Here is a 17,220-nt window from a genome sequence, read left to right as displayed (position 1 = left end):
AGCAGATGAAAGCAGCAACTGAAACACTGTTTTAACTAGTGATTTTTGAAATGAATGGCTTTCACATGAGTTAATTATAAGGAACAAAATAATGAATCGCAAATTATTTCTGCAATCAAGCTTTGTTAGCTTTCTCAGAACTTGCAAAACAATCAGACAGAAGCCAGTAATGAGAGTTGTACTTTAATAATGGAGAAGGGTTCTTGTTAAATATTAAATATATTTACTGTTTGTTATACTGAAGCAACCATCATGTTTTTGATGAAAGCTGCAAAATCATTTCAAGACTCAGATTTTGATGTTATCCTCTTTATTCTGATTACAGTAACTCTAAATCATAGAGAGTAAAACTGATTAGGATGGGATCTACTTTGCTTAATCAATCCTACTTATTAATCAGCTGCAGAATATTTACTTTTGATTGAGTTCATTTAGCTAAGAAATAAACACAGTGAATCAACAAGAATAGGAAATTGACATCAGTAGTCACAAAAATGATTAACAACATTAATAATCACTGAACAACAATCTTGTTTAATATGTATGAATGTATTTCTAGTGTTACCAAACATTAGAGAAAGCTTGCAATTATTGCAGAAACAAAGGAAAACCCAAATTGCTTTCATAATGCAGTACATACTCAATGACACAGCACACAACAAATAAATACTTAAAAATTGCATTCTTTTTAATAAATGAAAGCAAGAGATAATTGAAAAACTATACTATAAAACATATACTATAGATCATGAAGGCGAGAAAAAGAATATATATTTTTTAAATGTACTGTTAATGTTTAGAATGTTATGTTGTGTTATGTCAAAGTAGTTGACCTTGATAAATATGTGTGTTAAAAAAGAATATTTCTGTCACTCTGTTTACCAGTATTATGTCAAGTGCTTAAAAATCATACACTAAAATTAGTATATAGTCAATGCATTTGCATTGAGTCTACATTGTTTGAATTTTAAATTTACTGAATGTGATAAGACTATATTATAACCTCTTCATTTATTACTAAAAACATTCTAGAACACAACCTCCAGATAAAAATTAGCAAAGGAAAAATAAATTGATTTCTTGCAAGCACCTCAGTCAGGGCTTCCATTATGCATACATCCTAAAAAACGTGGGACATATCTCACATCCACACAGACTTCAACCCCCTCTGTTGCAGAATTCACTTCACCCCACATTTACAAGTATAATGCACTACTGCAAGGACCTTTCACCATCACTTGTCCTTATCACACATGAAGACTGTTTAAATTACAGGGTTGAGGTAATGTATGAACAAAAGTGTAGGGTCAGTATCCTGGCAGTTTCAAAGAACATCCGCATGACCTTCTGTAATTCCTTCATCCTCAATCAATTTATGAAATAACGTTTATAATAAAAAGTTAACAAAAGCTGTATTTTAAATACAGTGTCACTAACACAGGCAAGCTAATGGTGTTCATTTCCACAAGCTGTAGCATTGTATTTGCTTTGCAAAGCTAGCTATTAGAAAATTCTGAATGGACCTTGAAATAAAGTAGCCACTGTGTTTTGGCTTATATTGTCAATCAGAAGACAAATTCTAAAAACTGTAAAAGATGACAAATTACAAATGCACTGGAAAAAGTAAGACAAGGTTTTCAGGTTATAATCAAATTGAAACCTATTTGCATGCATTGTAAATGGTACTGGCCCATCTAAAAGGGACTTTAATGTGTTAACCTTATATATTTGAGCATGCAAACCCTAATACTTTCCTGGAATAGTTAACCCAGTAATACTGATTTTATCTATGAATGAAAGAGGTAACTGACACCATCAATTTCATCATTCACAAAATAATTTAAAGACTCTATCATAAATCACTTTCATCAGTTTGTATCTGGATTATTTCATGAACTGTTGCACAGTTCTCATCACACTGAAAATACTTGGGTAGTAGGAGTCACTACATCACACAGAACTATGCCTCTAACGATACTGGTGATATCTGGTTCTGGACATTTTAGTATCTCATGGTGAACTTGCTGCATTTCAAATAACTTTATTTACAGTGTTTCTTCCATAGAGACTCCAGCAGTTCAAGTGAAAGAAAAGATTGATGCAAGAAACATGAGAGAGATAGTCCATTGCAGCACACTTGCTTTCTCTTCATTATAATCCCAATTGTACACCTTCCATCACAAAGGATTAAAAGATCTCAATCCAAGGAAAACAAAAACTTAACTTTTTTAAGCTTGACTCACAAACGTCCTCAGTCCCAAGTAAAGACAAGCATTTTAACCTTACTGTTTATTGTATCTTTGATACATATGTAACTTTCACACCCGTTTTGCCTTCCAAGACACTGCATCCTCTCTAACTTCCTTTGCTCATGTGCCTTTTAACTGTAAATCCTTTCTGTTTACTCTACATCAAGCACACATTGAGGCTCAATAGATAAACTTTCTATTTTCACCTGTATTTATCTATTTCAGCATGGCATCGATTTTCAACTTCTATTACATTTTGTAGATGCATGGTGTGGTATAATATCCTTTCTTTAACATCTCATTTTTATTACCCAGTCCTACACAATGTGCATTCAATTTCCATATTTGCATTTTCAATTATAAGGCAGCAAGAATCCACGTCTTAACCTGAAAGAAATGGTCATAGGAATTATCTTTGGACAGGATGCTAAACCACTGCATGACATACTCACACTAAGCCAGTTTAGAATTACCAATTAATCCTAACTTTAATTTTTAATGCTATAATCCTTGGCAGAAATGCAAAAGCTCCTATACTCCACAATGACGGTGTTGATGACTGCTACAATATAATTTTAAAATACAAATGTCTTACTACTGCACACAGTAGTACTATATATACTGTATGTTGATAAGATATCTTTATGCTTATTTTAAAAAAGGTAATAATTTATTGATGTAATAAATTTATTTCTGTTACCACACATAATCATACCAGTTATGTGTTTGGCCATCTGACAAACCAGAAATCAGTAGATTACCAGTGCCAGTATTATAAACTCAACTGTAAAATTGGCCCCGTGTTCATTTAACATAACACTTTGTCAAACACTGACAGCTATAGATATAGTGTTTTTTATCCATTATAATAATATATCCCTAATACAAATCTATGTTTAATATTTCCTCAATACCCATCTAACAAACCACAGAGTTAAAGTCAGCCATGAAAAATTGTAGAACATGCATGTGTTTTATTGAACATGCACAGCATGACTACTTAAGATGGCTCAGACTTTGCTTTCTTTATCTGTGATAAAAATTAAATTTTACGCAGGTCTTTATTGATCACAAGGACGCTATTATTGTACACACTTGTCCTGAAAACCCCACAGTACAATACTATACCAATGATGAAAAGCACACGGTTTATCTGGCCTCTCCAGCAGTCAATGGTAATAAAAAGAGAGACAAGATCAGCAATGTTGGCCCTATCCTTGTTACAGGATTCAAGATGATTAGCTTGACAGGTGGCTGAACAAAATTTTGTCTTTCTTTGTGCAGGTTAATACTATAAATCAGTGTGTAATCACATACTGTTTATTGAAAAAAGCTGATAATAAAAACAAATCCATCATAATCTTTGAAAATTAATATCTGGCACAGTCCATGTAGGAGGCTTACTCCATGAAAGAATGGTGTTAAATACTTTTTCTAGAATACCCTTATTTGTGCTTCTGTAATATTGTAATATTTGTGAATATTTGTAATATTAGTGAATCAGATTCTAATTTCAGTGTGAAAGGCTCTGCTACAATTGGTCTCATGCAGATGGAAAAAAATTGAAGACAAAGTACTGCATAATCATTCCCAATAATCTAAACAACAAAGTAAAAGAAATAATGATGGTATCAAGAATGTTGGGAAAGTATTATATTCTCACAGAGTTTAAAGCAAGACAAAAAAACTTTTAAATTACATATCTAGGCCCATAGAACAAGTTGCACAAACAACAAGACAGAATGCTCACAGTTAAAAACTACAAATGAAGCAAACCATCTATAGCATCTGTGGAAGAGATAGAATATATGATGAGGTTTTGTAAGATTTTCAGAAAGTACCCTAAGTTCTTGTCAATAAGCCGCGGCTTATCTAAGGAAAAAAGTTGTGAAAATGAAAAAATAGAATATCGGCTTATACATAAGTCCGGCTTATACATCCATCGCGGGGGTTGCGTTCCAGAACCACCCGCGAAATAAGAATATCCGCGAAGTAGAAACCATATGTTTATATGGTTATTTTTATATTGTCATGCTTGGGTCACAGATTTGCGCAGAAACACAGGAGGTTGTAGAGAGACAGGAACGTTATTCAAACACTGCAAACAAACATTTGTCTCTTTTTCAAAAGTTTAAACTGTGCTCCATGACAAGACAGAGATGACAGTTCCGTCTCACAATTAAAAGAATGCAAACATATCTTCCTCTTCAAAGGAGTGAAGCAAACAGATCAATATGTCTGTTTGGCTTTTAAGTATGCGAAGCACCGCGGCACAAAGCTGTTGAAGGCGGCAGCTCACACCCCCTCCGTCAGGAGCAGACAAAGAGAGAGAGAGGGAGAGTTTGTTTTTCAGTCAAAAATCAATACGTGCCCTTCGAGCTTTTAAGTATGCGAAGCACTGTGCAGCATGTCTTTTCAGGAATCAGCTTTACAAAAGATAGCAACGTGAAGATAATCTTTCAGCATTTTTAGACGAGCGTCCGTATCGTCTAGGTGTGCAAACAGCCCCCCTGCTCAATCCCCATACGTCAGGATCACAGATAGTCAGCGCAAGAGAGAGAGAGAACAGTAAGCCGGGTAGCTTCTCAGCCATCTGCCAATAGCGTCCCTTGTATGAAATCAACTGGGCAAACCAACTGAGGAAGCATGTACCAGAAATTAAAAGACCCATTGTCCGCAGAAATCCGCGATATATATTTAAATATGCTTACATATAAAATCACAATTTAAATGACCGCTACGCGCTCGTGTTGACTCGGCGACGCCCAGAGCAGAAAGAACACGCTCCGGCCGCTCCAACCGCGCCATGCGGGGAGTGAGAGAGACGGCAATATCTCACACTCTCTCCCCCCTTAAAGAAATTAAATGGGCGCGAGTGAGACCACTGACCTCCCTCCCTTCTATTAGTTATAGGTTATAGTACGTTCGGCTTATCCATGAGTCCGGCTTATCTATGATACGATTTTATTTTAAAAATTCGTATGATTTTTGGTCTCCGGCTAATACATGAGTCCGGCTTATAGACAAGAACTTAGGGTACTTCTGCTCTTCCACTGTTTAAGAAGTGACTCAGTGGCTTCACGCATACCTCAAAATTAAACCGTTCTGAAAAATAATTACAAACAAACGATAACTGACATGCAGCACTGACTGCAGGCAAATACATTTCAACATATTGCCTATGTAAACTAGTTTATTTAAAATAGCATTGTCTTCTAAAACCAGTTCTTCTTGATACCGCAGAATTTTCAAAAGTGTAAACATTTTTTGGATTCACCACCTTCATATCATAGTCACTGTATCTTCTATAAAATTATATCTTGATTTGACCAAGGTTTTTGTGAGCTTAAAAAAGTGATAATCATTAAATATTAGGAAACTGCCTAATTAATGCCAGCCTGTATAAAAGTTAAAAAATATTGCAAGATAGAGAAAAAAATGTTAATTTGATGTAGCAACGTTTCAACAGATTACTGTATAGTGAATAAAAAGCACAGTATCACAGTTGTGAAATCACTTTTACAATTATCTTTTGACCTGCATTTCATTTAAGACAACCCAAAAGAGCAGCATAATTTTTATCTACAGTGTAGCAACCAATAAAACAAGATCATCTTTTAACAAAAGATGATCTTTTTCCATGTAAATAACCTCAAAATTAAGTATGATACATCTGATTTTGACAATATAGCCAGAAAAACATCTTATGAGGAGAAGCAAAATCAAAAAGTGATGATAGCACATATCATGTTTGGGAATTGGCTAGTATTTGGTGAACAATCCTTGCCAAAGATAGAAAGTAAATTAAAAAATAATTGCAGCTCATTCAGCAGCTTCAGGCTGTCTGGCCCTGGTCTGGAGTTGGCCTGTTAATTACATCTCGATAAAGACATCTGCTAATTAAAATACCTGTTTCCCTGTAATGAAAAGTGGGTTTAGAAAATGAATGGATGAACATAATACTGTAGCAGCTCAAACTTTCATCTCTGTATATATAAAATCCAACATCTATCTGCTGTCTGTATGTCTGTCCACTTTTCACGAGAGAACTACTTAACAGATTTAGATTGGGTTTTTTTTTAATTTGCTTGAACATTCGGGTTGATTTTGTGACTTCTCTCATCGCGCTAAGCATCATAGTTCGCTTGTGGTATCGAGTTATTTTTGCGAATCCGAGAGACACGCAGCGGGCCAAGGTTGAGGGGGCGGGGCCCTCCTCACTCACGCGCCAGCCTCGGGGCGTTCCTTACCTCCGCTTAGCTAGTGAATGAGAGAACAACTTAACGGATTTAAATCGTTTTTTTTTCCTATAATTTGCTTGAACATTCCGACTGATTTTGCGATTTCTCTCATTATGCTAAGAATCATAGTTCACTTGCAGGAGCAATATATTCGTGCTAATCCGAGACAGAGGCTACGGGCCAAGAGGAGGGGGAAGCAGAACATCAGGAGAAGGGAGCCGGACGGGGCCCTTCACTACAACGCAGGGGGAGCCGCTGGGGAAAGCTAGTTACAAAATATTGTTACAAATTACAGTAGCCATACAAGGAAATGGTGGCAGAAGGTGTAAACAAATCTTACAACTGTAAAATAAGGATTTATTTTTTTTGTAAGTTATTCAAATAATGTTTTCTTCAAGCCAGCATTCTTGGCAATGAGAAATCTAGGGTTCATAATTCATCATAGATTAGTAGCAAATGTGGTGTTCACTGAAAGCTAAACAAGTATGACATTCCAGCAGTAAACCACTTTTGGGAACGGGAGATTTCTCCTAATAAGTGTTTCCTGTTTTGAGCGTATCTATGGTAGGCCAATCCCTCTTGCAAATTGTAAAAGGCAACTGAAGATGTCTGATATCTACAAGATAATCAAGCTGTTAAAAACTTCAGCTCTGGCCCTTCAAAACTGCCAGCCAATCTAGCTGAACTCAGAAAAAAAAACTATTAAAGCAGTACAGACAACAGTCCTCATACTACTCTTGCATCCGGCGCCGCCGTGAGTGGCAGCCTTTTCAGCAGCTCCGTGTATGACTGTATATGTATGTGTACTTTTCTACTTTTATTTTTCTATTTTTATTTATTGATCACTCCTACCACTTTATTTTATGTGGATTCCTTCCCTGGACACACTTACTTTTACAACGTGGGCATGGATTTTTACACGCCGAGACTCGCCTATTCAAGTACTCAACTTCGGGCGCTGAGAACAAATGCCAGTGCCGGTGTGGTTCCATATTTACCCGACGAGGTAAGAAGGCGGTATCGTGGCAGCAGAGCCGGCACTAAGCTAAAAAAGAAGCGGCTTGCGAGAAAGTGGCGTTTCAAGCCTTCGGTGCCTTCTGTGATTCTGGAGAATGTAAACTCAATCTCAAATAAGATCGACGAACTGACTGCGCTGGTGAAAAATGTAAGGACCTACAGAGAATGCAGTTTGTTGTGTTTCTGCGAAACGTGGCTAAATAACACCATCCCAGATGCCAACGTGGAGCTACCCGGGTTTAGCACAGTTAGAGCGGACAGAGATGCAAGTACCTGTGGTAAGCACAAAGGAGGAGGACTCGCTCTCTATGTTAATACACGGTGGTGTCACTCTGGACATGTTAACGTCAAAATCTCCACTTGCTGCAGGGATATCGAACTGTTGGCCGTAAGTTTACGTCCCTACTATTTGCCCAGAGAGTTTGGACATGTCATTGTTGTTATTGTATACATTCCTCCTCGGGCAGACGTGGAGTCAGCGAGTGACATCATCCATTCCGCTGTTGCTAAGTTACAAACGCAGCACCCTGAGGCGCTTGTGCTAATCGCTGGAGACTTTAACCATGTGACGCTGGACAAAACATTGCCTGCATTCTCCCAGTATGTGGACTGTAACACCCGGGGAAATAAGACTATTGATTTACTGTATGCAAACGTTAAAGACGCATACAGCGCCACCCCGCTGCCTGCGCTTGGGAAAGGAGATCATAACCTGGTTCAGCTTCAGCCTCACTATAAACCAAAAGTTAGAGTCCTACCTGTAACCACACGATCATTCAGGAAGTGGACCCCGGAGGCTGAGAATACTCTGAGAGAACTTTTTGGAACTACAGACTGGGATATCCTGCAGGGATCTCATAATGAGAACATTGAGGAAGTTGTTGACTGCACTACTGACTACATCAACTTCTGTATGGACATTGTAGTTCCAGTAAGAACAGTACGCTGCTATGCTAACAACAAGCCATGGATTACAAGTGACATCAAGGGCCTTTTGAATCAGAAGAAAAGGGCTTTTAAAGACGGTGATCAGCATGAGCTCAAGCGCGTGCAGAAGGAACTCCGAGTCCAACTCAGGGCGGCGAAGGAGCAGTACAGGAGAAAGCTGGAGCAGAAGTTGCAGAATAACAGCATGAAGGAAGTGTGGGATGGGATGAAGATCATCACTGGCTGCAGCTCGAAGCGGGGTACCACCATTGAGAGAGACGTGAAGAGAGCAAACCAAATGAACAACTTTTTTAACAGGTTTCACCACCCTAACCCACTCTCACTCTCACCTCGGAGTACTGCACCCTCCACACATCCTTCTGCTGATACCAGCATAGGAAAAACATCCCCACCCATAATAACAACAGCGCAAGTGAGCAGAGAGCTGAGGAGACTTCGTGCCAGCAAAGCAGTGGGTCCAGATGGAGTATCGCCACGACTGCTGAAGGTCTGTGCATCGGAGCTGGGGGGTCCTCTACAGCGCATCTTCAACCTGAGCCTGGAACAGGGGAGAGTCCCGAGGCTTTGGAAAACATCTTGTATCACCCCAGTCCCAAAGGTATCACGTCCTAGTGAGCTGAATGACTTTCGGCCTGTTGCTCTGACATCACATGTGATGAAGACCATGGAGAGGCTGCTGCTTCACCACCTTAGGCCACAGGTTCAACACGCCCTTGACCCTCTGCAGTTTGCATATCAGGAGAAGGTGGGAGCGGAAGATGCCATCATCTATATGCTACACTGATCCCTCTCTCACTTGGACAGAGGCAGTGGTGCTGTAAGAATTATGTTTCTAGACTTCTCTAGCGCCTTCAACACAATCCAACCTCTGCTCCTTAGGGACAAGCTGACAGAGATGGGATTAGATTCATACCTAGTGGCATGGATCGTGGACTATCTTAAAGACAGACCTCAGTATGTGCGTCTTGGGAACTGCACGTCTGACATTGTGGTCAGCAACACAGGAGCGCCACAAGGGACTGTACTTTCTCCGGTCCTGTTCAGCCTATATACATCGGACTTCCAATACAACTCGGAGTCCTGCCATGTGCAAAAGTTCGCTGATGACACTGCTATCGTGGGCTGTATCAGGAATGGGCTGGAGGAGGAGTATAGGGACCTAATCAATGACTTTGTTAAATGGTCCGACTCAAACCACCTACACCTGAACACCAGCAAAACCAAGGAGCTGGTGGTGGATTTTAGGAGGCCCAGACCCCTCATAGACCCAGTGATCATCAAAGGTGACTGTGTGCAGATGGTGCAGACCTATAAATATCTGGGAGTGCAGCTGGATGATAAATTAGACTGGACTGCCAATACTGATGCGCTGTGCAAGAAAGGACAAAGCCGGTTATACTTCCTTAGAAGGCTGGCTTCCTTCAACATCTGCAATAAGATGCTGCAGATGTTCTATCAAACAGTTGTGGCGAGCGCCCTCTTCTACGCAGTGGTGTGCTGGGGAGGCAGCATTAAGAGGAAAGACGCCTCACGCCTGGACAAACTGGTGAGGAAGGCAGGCTCTATTGTTGGCATGGAGCTGGACAGTTTAACATCTGTGGCAGAGCGAAGGGCGCTCAGCAGGCTCCTATCAATTATGGAGAATCCACTGCATCCACTAAATAATGTCATCTCCAGACAGAAGAGCAGCTTCAGCGACAGACTGCTGTCACTGTCCTGCTCCACAGACAGATTGAGGAGATCGTTCCTCCCCCAAATTATGCGACTCTTTAATTCCACCAGGGGGGGTAAACGTTAATATTTAACATTATACATAGTTATTGTCTGTTTTTTTTCACCTGTATTATTATCATTCTTTAATTTAATATTATTTATTGTATCAGTATGCTGCTGCTGAAGAATGTGAATTTCCCATTGGGATTAATAAAGTATCTATCTATCTATCTATCTATCTATCTATCTACAGCTAGTACTGTATATGGGGTAAGTTTATTGGTAACTGGTGAGAAAGGGTAATAAACCCCAAAAAGCACAAATAACCAACAGCTTTGAGTATCTGCTTCAAAATTGTATTTATTTAAAACAATTGTTGAGAGATGGATTTTAAAGCAGCTGTTTCACACCACCAGTGATACAGGTACATTTTCCCTGTACCCACACGTTTCTTTTCTAGATACTCAGATTCCTGTCATATCCCACCCTGTATGTGTGTTTGACCCGAGAATCACTGGTATCCTATCCAGGGTACATTCCTGCCTTGTACCTAATAAAACTTGCATTACAAAATATTTATGTATGCATAGACACTGCAAACCAGACATTAAAGGGCTATTTCTGCAATACTCCCATAGAAACAAAAAAGTAAAGTATATGTAAGATCTGTTTTCAACTGAAAACAACTCCCAAGTATGTTCTTGCTATGTGCCACATAGCCAGGCCCCCTGAAAGATACCAGACTGCAATGGACTAGGCTCTTTAAAGTGGCAACTTGTTGCATGATAGATGGACATGCATTTACATTTACATTTATTTATGTGGCCAACACCTTCTATCCAAAGTGACTTACAACATTTATGACACAATTGGTTACATTCTTTACTTTTTCCCCATTAGAAGACAGACAGGTCAAGTGGCTTGCTCAGGGTTACACAGTGTCAGTGGCAGTAAATCAACAACTTCAGGCAAGAAAAAGAATTTCACTGTACTCTGTACAGGTGATAATGGTACTAACTGCTTTCAGAAAATGGATGACTGGATGGATGGTTAACTATTTTAACACACAGAAATAACAGACACTGCAAAATTCTTTTAAGTAGATGTACAAAATTGATGGATTTGAAACTATAAACTGACATAGATTACTTCTCTATTATACCAGCAAAACAATTTCAAAACAGTCCTTTCTGTAATTCACAATTTAATCAATGTTTTTGTATATTTCTCAGATGCAGAACTCTGTACTGCTAAGCATTTCCTGAGTCAACAGGTATATCTATGCCTTGTTTAATTTTGAATCAAACGATACCGCGAATTGAATGTCAGGAAAAAAACATCAATATCTACGACTAAGCTGTAAAAACCCCTTTATTATTTGTCCATCCATCCATCCATTGTCTCCCGCTTATCTGAGGTCGGGTCGTGGGGGCAGCAGCTTGAGCAGAGATGCCCAGACTTTCCTCTCCCCGGCCACTTCTTCTAGCTCTTCCAGGGGAATCCCAAGGCGTTACAACATCATCTGCAAAAAGCAGTGACTCAATCCTGAGTCCACCAAACCGGACCCCCTCAACGCCCTGGCTGTGCCTAGAAATTCTGTCCATCAAAGTTATGAACAGAATTGGTGACAATGGGCAGCCCTGGCGGAGTCCAACTCTCACTGGAAACGGTTTCGACTTACTGCCAGCAATGCGGACCAAGCTCTGGCACCGATCGTACAGGGACCGAACAGCCCTTATCAGGGGGTCCGGTACCCCATACTCTCGGAGTACCCCCTACAGGATTCCCCGAGGGACACGGTCAAATACCTTTTCCAAGTCCACAAAACACATGTAGACTGGTTGGGCGAACTCCCATGCACCCTCCAGGACTCTGCTAAGGGTGGAGAGCTGGTCCACTGTTCCACAACCAGGACGAAAACCACACTGTTTCTCCTGAATCCGAGGCTCAACTATCCAACGGACCCTCCTCTCCAGAACCCCCGAATAGACTTTTCCAGGGAGGCTGAGGAGTGTGATCCCTCTGTAGTTGGAACACACCCTCCGGTCCCCTTTATCTTAAAGAGGGGGACCACCACCCCAGTCTGCCAATCCAGAGGCACTGTCCCTGATGTCCATGCGATGTTGCACAGACGTGTCAACCAAGACAGCCCTACAACATCCAGAGCCTTGAGGAACTCCGGGCGTATCTCATCCACCCCCGGGGCCCTGCCACCAAGGAGTGTTTTGACCACCTCGGTGACCTCAGTCCCAGAGATGGGGGAGCCCACCTCCGAGTCCCCAGGCTCTGCTTCCTCATTGGAAGGCATGTTAGTGGGATTGAGGAGGTCTTCGAAGTACTCCCCCCACCGACCCACAACATCCTGAGTCGAGGTCAGCAGTGCACCATCCCCACCATATACAGTGTTGACACTCCACTGCTTCCCCCTCCTGAGACGCCGGACAGTGGACCAGAATCTCCTCGAAGCCGTCCGAAAGTCGTTCTCCATGGCCTCCCCAAACTCACAGGTGGCGCAGTGGTAGTGCTGCTGCTTTGCAGTAAGGAGACACTGGAAGATTGTGGGTTCGCTTCCCGGTTCCTCCCTGTGTGGATAGCGCTTTGAGTACTGAGAAAAGCGCTATATAAATGTAATGAATTATTATTATTATTATTAAACTCCTCTCACGCCCGAGTTTTTGCCTCAGCAACCACCAAAGCCACATTCCGCTTGGCCTGCCGGTACCTATCAGCTGCCTCCAGAGTTTCCTTCAGCATTTCCACTTTATTATTTTGTTATTGAAAAAAGCACTATTTACAGATTTCTCTTACAAATGGCACACTTTGTAAATATTCAAAGAAATTACACTGCTTTTGAGCTGCATTTTCAGATACAGTCATTGACTTTGTCTCCAGTCAGTTAGTGCCCAAAGAAAAAGCAACAACAACAACATTTATTTATATAGCACATTTTCATATAAAAAGTAGCTCAAAGTGCTTTACATAATGAAGAAAAGAAAAATAAAAGACAAAATAAGAAATTAAAATAAGACAACATTAGTTAACATAGAAAAGGAGTAAGGTCCGATGGTCAGTATAAAACAGTTGCTTGTATTTTTTTCAATACAATCAGAAAGACAAGGGAAAGAGTATTGGCATAGAATTCCACTCAATGTGTGATGAATGACTGAATTTTACTGCTTTCTCTTGGACTGATTAGTCTAAAATCTCATCTAAATACAAAAGAGTATGTTTCAAAAGTGTTCAGATTCTCTAATTTTACTAAACAAATTCTACACTAAAATTTTCTTCTCTGTCATATTTTTATTTCAAAGCACTGAAACTCAGAATATGTTTTTTAATGTAATGTTGTTTTATGACAAGAAAAAAAATCTTAAGGTTGTGAAAGAAGCCTGGACACAGACAGACACTGAGACAGCCAGATGTTGAAAACACACACTTTTAATTCCTTCTGCACCTGCTCACACAATACAGTCAGTGCACCATCCCACAATAGTGGCTCACAGTCCTTTTTTTGTCTTTCTATTGCTGTCTCTACTCCACTCCTCGCAAGCTCCATCCTCTTCCACCCAACTCTGGTTCCTTGAATGGAGTGAGGCGGCCTCTTTTATAGTTCACCTAGATGTGCTCCAGGTGCTTCCTGATGACCTCCCTTCCAGGGCTCTATAATTATCCAGGCGCCCCCAACAGTGGCTGCCCTCTCGTGGCCCAGGGGAGGTATTGTCCCTCTCCTGGTCCTTCCAGGTGTCCCGGCTGGGCTGAATCCCCAGCCGTCTGCCACAAGGTACAAACGGTGTGCTATTTGCATAAGCATTTAGTCCATGTCTTTTGAAAACTCCAAGTTTAAACAGCTAAAAAAATAATGGCCTAATGAGAACACAGTTGGATCACAATTAGCATCCACCGGTGAATCATTAAAATAATTGACACATTTTCTGAAATAAAGCCCCACAGTTATGGGGTCATTTTCCAAGTTGTGAATCTTGAAAATGAAAATCCAAAAAAGTGAAATTTATGCCAAACCATCCAGACGCTGCCCTGAAAAAGGTTATCCCTCATAACAAACAGACTTTCAAGGATCGACAGAGCTCAGTGACAAAACCTGAAGTAAAAGTACAGCAGTCAAACAAACTGACAAACACAGCATCAGCCTGAAGGAGAGGTTAAGACCAAAAAAGCCACTACTTCACAATAACTGAAAGCATGTCTGGAGTTTACAAAAAAAAAAAAAAAAGCATGAGAGTTAACCAATTGGGATGTTGTAAAGGTTTTGTGGTGTGATAAGAGACCAAGACAGACATTTTTGGACAAAGTTCAAAGGGATATGTGTGGCACTAATGTAACTCTGCCCACTTCTCAAAAAACATGACAACTACAGTGAAGTGAGATGGAAGCAGCATTATGATGTGCGGCTGCTTTTTACCAGAAGGGACTAGACATGTGTTTAAAATGAAAGATAAACTGTTAGTGGAAAATGCAATGACATACTGCAACAGAACCAGTCTGCTGAAAAAAATTAAGCATTGACAAAAGTGATTCTCTCAGCAAGACAATGATCCTAAAGAAAAGACAAAAGTAACCTTGGAGCGGCACAAGGATAAAAATAAACAGCGCCCTTAGAATAAACCTGGGCAAAGCTCTGATTGCAATCTAAATGAGACACTGTCAAATTTTAAAACTGTTTTGCACAAACATTATGGGACTAATCTGAGCATCCTGGAAAAAAAGGTATCCTTAACAATGGGCCAAAATTGTTTGCTCAAAGCACTGTGTCATGCTGGTACATACAACTGTAATTAAGCTTTTGTGAACCCTTTGCAATTACCTAGATTTAATTACTCACAAAAATATGGTGTGACCTTTAACTAAGTCTCAATAATAGGCAAATACAATCTGCTTAAAGTAATCACACACAAACAACCGTAATTATTCTTGTCGAAAGGAATACATCATTTAAGCATTTCAAGTGGAAAAAGTATGTGAATTCTTGTATTAAGTAACTGGTAGAACCTCTTTTTAACAGAAATTACCTCGACCAAATATTTCCTATAGCTGCTAATCAGGAATTTTAGATATTTCCTCCTTAAAAAAACTGCAATCTTCATTTGTAAGATGTACTCTTTTTGAGGGCAGCTCGATCTCTTCAGATCATGCCATCCAATTCATAGACTCTGACTTGGCCACTGCAGAACACAAATTTTATTCTGTTTAAGCCATTCTGCAGTTGATTTACCTGGGTTTCAAAACACTGTCTTATTATATCACCCATCCTCCACTAAGCTTCAGCTGACAGACAGATTTCCTGTAAAACTCTTTACTCGGTTTTTAATTAATGGTTCCCTCAATAATAGCAAACTGTGCAGGTCCTGAGACCAAAAAGCAACTACAATTCAGGATGCTCCCTCCCTCATGCTTTATAGTTGCAACATGGACTGGGTGCTGTTGTGCAGTGTTCTTCTTTTTTCCTCCAAGCACAGTATTAAACACTTCAGTCCACAGAATATTAAATGACTAGCACCAGACATTTGAAGATACTACTTGGGTATTGTTCTATGGTTTCCTCCTAAACTCTTTAACATGTGTTTATCATCACATTCTTTATTGTTCTGTAATGACTTGAGCATGAGGTGTGTCTGTGAGTTTGTCTCATGACAGACTGGCACACTATAAAATACTGGTTGCTACCCTGGTATTCTTCATACCTGAAAAGTCTCTGCTCCCCAATGACTTTGTATTAGAAAGAGTAATTTTTAAAACGAACCATGCTGCACATAAATTAGAAAAAGAAAAACATATTCATGGCGTGCACCTTTCTCCTCTGTTAAGTAGTCAGAGAGAGCACACCATCACTGCAAAACAATGACTCCACTACTTCCATATTAAGTCAAATCAGTTACCACTGGTGCAGTGACTAGTGCTTCTACCATTCTGGATCCAAATCCCAGCCTGTTAGACTAAGAGTGTTAAGAGTGTACATGAGTGGACCCCGCAATGGAGGGTACCTTGTCCAGAGTTGTTTTGCACTCAAAGTTGTTAGTACAATCTCTGCTAATGCCCCACAAGTCAAATCCCTGCAATTTCACCACAGCCCAGAATTGTATTAATCAGTATTGGAACTGGATCATGCATCTTTGGGGTATTTAACGGCCAGATCTTTCTATTAAGTGGGAATGTGGGTCTAGTTACTGGCATGGAGAGGTTATAAAAAATGTTACGCAGTCACCAGTTCAGTTAGCTACTATGCACTCAAGTTACGTTTGTTGCCGAGTTGTAAAATATAAAGACACTAGTGCTTGAACATCCCAACTTGGCATGTCACTCCTTCGCTATGGACTGGGACTAAGAAATCAAAGACGTGGTTTTCACCCCATAGTCCCGGGGCCTTGCACAACTGGAAATATGGAAGTAGAAGCTCTTCTGAGTTGTCCAGACTATGACAGAAAAGTATTATCATGTTTGAAGATGCGATGTTAGCGTAAATGGTTTATCTTAGCGGTGAACACAGTTGTAAAAAAAAACTTTATGACAATTCTTACAATACCGTATATTTCCATCCATCCATTTTCCAACCCGCTGAATCCAAACACAGGGTAATGGGGACCGTATATGTATTTATGACAATAACTTTTCCCAGACGTTTTAAAGGATTGTTGTTGAAATGTGAATAATTATAATCTACAGACTGCTGAGAATAAATAATTTGAATTTTGCTTTTATGTTACAAGACATATAAAAATGTTAAAGGAAATATTCCACGCTTTATTTTACAAACTGCTAAATGTATTTTTAAACCTTAAAATCATACACTTTCACTGATCAAAAACACAGAAAAGAACTATTTAATAACAGTTCCAAAACGTGCTCCTTACAATTACCCAGACAATGAGAACTGAGTTGTATGCTTGTGCATTCTCAAATACAACGCTTAAGAATGAACTTTGTTCCACGGGAGACTCGGGCTCAATGCCACCACACCAGCTAAATTGACAAACTGTTCTTTTTTCCCTTTTAACTACTAGGGTGTATAAGAACACAGCATGCCCTTAATTTACAAT

At 39.9% G+C, this 17,220-nt stretch overlaps 1 protein-coding gene across 1 annotated transcript in view; it reads right to left on the bottom strand.

The window, feature by feature from the left end:
• Positions 1 to 17,220, bottom strand: part of prkn (parkin RBR E3 ubiquitin protein ligase) — a 1,136,346-nt gene that overhangs the window by 1,118,601 nt on the left and 525 nt on the right. The gene's annotated exons all lie outside the window — the stretch shown is intronic.

The sequence above is a fragment of the Erpetoichthys calabaricus genome, chromosome 15 (genome assembly GCF_900747795.2).
Source record: "Erpetoichthys calabaricus chromosome 15, fErpCal1.3, whole genome shotgun sequence".
In the NCBI taxonomy this organism is placed as follows: Eukaryota; Metazoa; Chordata; class Cladistia; order Polypteriformes; family Polypteridae; genus Erpetoichthys; species Erpetoichthys calabaricus.
The sequence above is the reverse complement of the archived record's forward strand: the minus strand, read 5'-3'. Positions and strand labels throughout refer to the sequence as shown.